This window comes from Orycteropus afer, unplaced genomic scaffold (assembly GCF_000298275.1).
Source record: "Orycteropus afer afer isolate SDZICR_OR568_19922 unplaced genomic scaffold, OryAfe1.0 scaffold00083, whole genome shotgun sequence".
NCBI classification, from domain to species: Eukaryota; Metazoa; Chordata; class Mammalia; order Tubulidentata; family Orycteropodidae; genus Orycteropus; species Orycteropus afer.
Window position 1 is genome coordinate 7,236,669 of NW_006921670.1, and position 6,315 is coordinate 7,242,983.

At 59.1% G+C, this 6,315-nt stretch overlaps 1 pseudogene; it reads right to left on the bottom strand.

Moving 5' to 3' along the window:
* Window positions 1-3,375: 3,375 nt before the first annotated feature.
* Window positions 3,376-6,315, bottom strand: part of LOC103197748 — a 3,707-nt pseudogene continuing 767 nt past the window's right edge.

Consider the following 6,315-nt stretch of genomic DNA (forward strand, 5'->3'; position numbering starts at 1 on the left):
GTTGTCCAGCTTCTCAGATTACTGGCACAGCATGCACGTTGTAGAGGTATGGTGAAAGGATACAACCCTGACACACACCCTTTCTGATTTTAAACTATGCAGCCTCTTGGTCTGTGATGTTCCTCGTGAGTACAATGAAGTGTTCTGGAATTCCCATTCTTCACAATGTTATGCATAATTTGTTCTGATCCACATAGTCAAATGCCTTTACTGCATCAATGAAACACAAGTAATCATCTTTCTAGTAATCTTTGCTTTCAGCCAAGATCCATCTGACATCAGCAATGGTATCCCTCATTCCATGTCCTCATCTGAATCCAGGTTGCATTTCTGAAGTTACCTGTCAATATACTGCTGCAACTATTTTTGAATTATCTTCAAGATTTTACCTGTATGTTGATATTACTGATATTGTTTGATCATTTTCACATTCTGTGGGATCATCTTTCTTTGGAATGGGCATAAATATCAATCTCTTCCAATCAGTTGGCCAGGTAGCTGTCTTCCAAATTCTTGGCATGGAATTTCTAATTTTCAGGCATCTTTTTTCTTCATAACTCTGAAAATTTTTAGGTTCTTCTTTTTGTCCACAGTGTTCTGAGATATACTGATGAAAAAATCTGATGTGGGTTTTCTTTCATCCATTGTCCGGGACACTTGGTGGGTCCTTCCTTTCTGGAAATTTAAGTCCTTCGGTTCTTGGAAATTTATTGAACAAAAAGGAATTTATTTGCTTTCTCTCCTACCATCTTGGCTTTCCGTCTGTTCCCACTTTCTGAAACATCTGTTGTTTAGCTCTTTGAAGTAAATATACCATGGACTGTGAGAAGAATAAACAAATCTATCTTAGAAGTACAGCCAGAATGCTCCTTAGAGGCTTTGTTGGACATCTTTGAGTATGTTATCAGGAGGGTATGTTGGGTATATTACCAGTCCCTGGAGGACATTGTGCTCGGCAAAGTAGAAGGTCAGCGATTAAGAGATGAAATGGACTGACACAGGGCTGCCTGTGGCTCAAACAGAGGAAGGTGTGTGCGAATGGGGCAGGATGCGGCAGTGTTGTGTTTTGCGGTACACAGGGTAGCTACGAGTTGGAGCTGACTCGACAGACCCTAATAACATGACTTTTCAAGAGATTGTGGCTGTTACTTGAGTATTTCATCCTCAGACTTTGTTTCCTAAATGCATAGCTTTATCTTTCTGAAGATATCAATGGTAGTTTTTCTGAAGCTTTCTGTAGGGTTTTCCTTAAACACCCCGTTGTCTCTCTGCAGATATCTACAGTGGACCGAGGCCAATCTCACCTTGGCCTCCCTCCTTGTCACACAGCCCACAGGGGAGACCATAAGGCTGGTGAGAGGGTTGATGGGTGAGTGCTCCCCCCGACCACTCAGGTGAGGGCTGCTGACTCTACTTCCCCACAGTGGGGGGTGGCTGTTCCATGAGGGGTCCTGCACCTAGAGAGACCAGGCGGGTCAGGAAGGACCCCAGCTGCCCCTAGCTGGGTAGGACCTGTCCTATTTACCTTTATAGAGCTGCACATTCAAGTGTGGAAAGCAGGAAGCCTTGGAGGTAAGTGAGCCATCCAGGAAGGGCCTGGGGCTGGGGCTGTCTCCTCCAGAGCCCCCTCAGACCCCTCCCAGAAACTCCCCACCCTGCCTCAGCTGGAGCCAAGAAGGGAAGATGTCCACAGAAACTAGTGTGAAGGAGAAGGATGAGGCTTTCCGTGGGCCTTTCTGCCATCACTCTGTGTTCTTGTCCCCTCCCCAGCAGGCCATGAACCCCAGGGCACAGGGAGGTCTGACTCATGCGCCCACAAGGAGACTGACCCCTGGAGGTTGCGGCCAGCCTCCTTCTTGCTAATGGGGTAAATGAGGGAGGAGGTGGCAAGGACTCCCTGCTGGGATGGAAGGGACACTCCAGCATTCGTCCTACAGAGAATCCTAGGGCACCTGGGCTGGTGCTGTGGGGCAGGGATAGAGTAGAGACCGGGGTACCCCCCTGACCACCTAGAGCAAGGTGTCCCCTAGAGCAAGAGGATCCGAGGGGTGATGAAGCAGCAAGCTTCGCCCTGGCTCCTAGCTGTGTCCTCTTGCTCCCCAGGAAAGGACAAAAGGCTCAAAAGCTGCTGTAGATCCTTATGGTGAGACTACTGACCCCGCCCTGCCTGCCACCCTAGCCCGAGGCCCTGCTGGGGTCACAGGGCCCAGCCCCTCTGTACCTTCCTGTCCCGGCAAGAGGCCAGGTGGCAAATGTCCTGTTCTTCCGGAAGAGTGGCCTCAGCCTTCCTGCTTCCTCCCTGGGTTGGGGGGTCCCCAGGCCGTCCCCTTGGGCTGGTGAATGCCTACTGTTTAGGTTACCTTGTGCCACTCAAACAGAAATACCACAGCAGCGGGAGGGGACAGATGTGGGAGGGCAGCAGTCCCTGTCCACGATGGGAGCTACAGGCTGGCAAAGGTCAGAGCAAGAGACAGGACTCTGGCTGCCTGGGGCAACCCACAGCTGGGCAGCAGGGGGAGGCCGGGGCAGGGAGGGACGGGCAGGGCCCCACTGCAGAGGCAGCACCAGAACCAGTGCCAGGCTCCTCCCATCTGCAGTTCTCTGCCACACCTAGTGCCCCAGGGGTCCGTGTGGCCCTCACCCCAGGGACACTAGTCCTGGCAGACCCACCCACTCAGGGTGAGGGCTGGCGTGGAGCCTGGCTGAGCACTCCCTTCTGGCTTCAGCAGGGCCTGGAAGGGAGCGGTGCTGTAGGGCTGGGTGGGGCGGGCCAAACTCGAGAGGTGGAGAGGCTCAGGGTGGTGGCTCTCTCCTGAGCACCCACCAGGCCTTCCCAGAGGGCAGTGGCACCTGATGACCCAGTTGTGGCTCCTGAGCCTGGTTCCTGTTCCCCACCTTTTGGTGCAACATTGAAGTGAGGTGGCCAGTGGGCTAATTCTGGGTATGCGGTCACCCAGGTGCAGGCTGGGTGGAGAGAGGCTTGATGTGTGGGCGTCCGTGCTGAGCGAGCCCCTCTGGCCACCTGGGCCTGGGCCGACTCCTCTAGTATGCCTTGTCCCACCTGACAGCCCAGGAGCCAGGCCGGGGCTGCCCTGATTTAGTCAACAAACCAAGAAGACAGCGTTGGGTGTTGATGACGGATGGGGGGAAGCACAGAGCAGGTTAGTCACTTCTGGGCCCTGCACACCCACCTCACCAATGGTCTGGAAGACTGGCCACGGCAGGGGACAGGGAGTGACGGCCACAGGCTGCTGAGTCCTATCGTTTGCACGAGTTGGTGGGGGCACGGGTGGGGCCCAGACACACAGTGGAGTCCCCCTGGTGGTTTATTGTCGGTCAGGGTGAAGCTGGGGAGCGGGCTGGGGCTTGGTGCCTCTAGCGGGGCACAGCACAGAGCTGGTAGGGGGGTGGGGACACCACTAAGCCATAGACGCCATGGTCGCTGGGCCAGGGCTGTCCGGCAGGCACCGAGAAGCTGAAACGCTGCAGGAGGCAGGTGAAGAACAGGAAAAGCTCCATGCGTGCCAGGGGCTCCCCGAGGCACAAGCGGCGGCCTGTGGGGGGCATGGGGCTCAGCAAACTTGAGGGGCTGGGGTCCCCGCTTCCACCTCCCTCAGGAAGGGGCTGGGAGCCAGGAACCCCACAGGCACCTGCTGAGAAGGGCATGAAGGCTTCTGGCTTCACGAAGCGGCCCTGGGCATCCAGGAAGTGTTCTGGGTGGAAGCGGAAGGGCTGCTCCCAGACGGCCTCATCCCTCAGCACTGACGACAGGTTGGTGATGAGCGTGGTCCCCTGCCCAGGACATGCCTGGTGTGGGTGGGGCCTGGACAGGGGACTCCGTGACCCCGGCCACCACCACACACATGGGCACACACACGATCTGCCTGGTTCACCCTGGACTCGTTCAAGGGGCACTCAGCCCAAGCAACTCCCTGTGAGCCTCCCCGTCCCCAAGGTCCCACGGGCACTCCCCCACTCCGTGGCGTGTTCAGTTTGTCTTCCACCAGACAGAGGCTCTGGACAGGACTGGCCCTGCCTCTGCTGGGTACTCGACGCCCACAGGGCTGGGCACACTTTCAGGTGCCTGGGGATGAATGACGGACAGCCTGGTGCCTGTCTGGGCTTCACCTGGCAGAGGCCATGCCAGGGTTATGAACTGGCAGGGGGCACTGAGCTGGGGTGAGAGTGTCAGCACCCTTACCTTGGGGATGAGGAAACCCTGCACTTCAGTGTCACGAGAGGTCATGTGAGGCAAGCCCAGTGGCAGTATGTCCCCAAAGCGCTGCACCTCGTGGACCACGGCTGTGGTGAACGGCATGTGGGCCTGGTCCCCCATCTCAGGTGGCCGCACCTGCCCTATCACCTCATCGATCTCCTCCTGGACACGACCTGGACAGAGAGGGGAGCCAGGACCCAGGGGCCCAGACCCTGAGCCCACCAGGGTCCAGCCCAAAAGCCCTCTGTGGAGGGGTCCATGGTGACAGGAGCCAGGGCCAAGCCTCTGCTTGAGAGCCCTGGTATCCATGTTAAACTGGGGGAGGCGGGTTTGGCCACCCTGTCCGCCCCCCCAGCCCCAGGCTCCTCACGCTGCACGTCCGGGTGCAGAAGCATGAGCAGCAGGCCCCAGGCCAGCGTGGTGGAGGTGGTCACCATCCCTGCAGTAAACAGGTCTCCCACCACCAGACGCAGGTTCTCCTCAGTGAAGCTGCTCTCGGGGTTCCCCTTGGCCTGACCCAGGCAGAGACAGTCAGACCAGGGGCAGAGGGGAGGCCCCAGACGGCTCCCACCCGGCTTCTGTCATCCCTGGGGGATGCCCTGGAGACTCTGTGCATACTCCCATCTCCCCGATGCCGGCAGCTACCCCTCACCTTCTCCATCTCATCCAGGAAGGCGTCGCTGAGGTCGCGAGGTGGCTGACCTAGGTCCCGGGTCTCCCGGTGTTTGGCCATCAGCTCATCCATGAGCACCACGAACCCCTTCTGTCCCGGGAAGACCTTGCTGGTGAGCCCGGGGATGCGCAGGAGCACTGGGACCGCATTCAGCACCTGTGCGGCCACAAGAGAGGCTTAAGGTTCTTCCTGTGCTCAGCGGGGCCCAGCCTCAGGTCCCAGTGGGACCCTGGGCCTGCTTTTGCTCTCTCTGTAGCCCTCCTGGAATCTCTTTTTTCCAATGCCCCTAATACAAATCTGCTTGCGTGAGGTAAAGTGTCACAGGAACGTGGCCTCCTCCAGGAAGCTCACCTTGCCTGCACCCTGCCCCACCTGCGTTGCGCCCTTTCCTCCTTTGTCCCCTGCACCTCACGCAGGAAGCCTGACTCCTCCTTCACTCCGTCCTCCACCAGCAGCAAGAGCTTGAGGAGCACAGGGTCGTCATACTCGAAGCGCCACCCGTGGGTGAGGGAGGCGATCACGTTGGTCACCGCCTTGTTCAGGAGGACGTTGGGGCTGAAGGGGCATCCTGGGAAGAGGGGGTGGGTCACAGGGCGCCTCTCTGCCCGCCCCCGCCCGTGTACCAGCGCCCCAGCTCTTACCTGCCTGGGCCGCGAAAGCTGCACAGAGGTAGGCGGCCTCCTCGGTCACCCATTGCTCCAGCGACTTCTTCCCCACGCCGAAGTTGCGGAGTGTAGACACAGAGAAGCGCCGCTGCTCGCGCCACGCGTGTCCATAGCGCGCCAGGATCACGCCTGCCCGGGAGGAGAAAGCTCGTGGGTGGGGCTGGCACGCACTGGCCCCGCCCCTGCCACATCACGCCCCCGTGGTCTGGACAGACCCGGAGCCGACCCGCCGCCCCCTGGACAGGAAGAGGTCCCGCCTCCGCCCCGCTGCAGTCCTACCAGGAACAGGCACCGCCCCCTGGCCACCCAGCCCCCTCCCACGGGACAAGCCCCGCCCTGAATAGGCCCCGCCTTCCAGCCGCCTTTCCTGGAGTTGCTCCGCCTGGGTGCGCCCCCCAGCGCCAGGCCTATAGACTGATAGCTGGGTCTTTGGGACGCCATCCCTGCCCAGGTGGTGACCTGCCTTGCGCGCGCGGCCCGTAGCCCAGGTGCTCGTAGACGGGCGTGTATGGGCGGTCGGACGTGTCCTCGCCGCGGAGTACCAGCGCCTCGCGCACTGCCTCCAGCCCATTGAGCACGACCACGGGCGTCCAGCCCATCTGCAGGCTGAACACGTCCCCGAAGCGGCGCCGCAGCTGCAGGGCGAGGGCCAGGGCGCCCGTCAGTCCCACACTCCGCGGCTGTGGCCCCCATTCTCACCGCGCACCCTTGGTCCTTCCTGTGGCCCCTCCAAGAGGGTCACAGACAAAATCTGGCTTCAT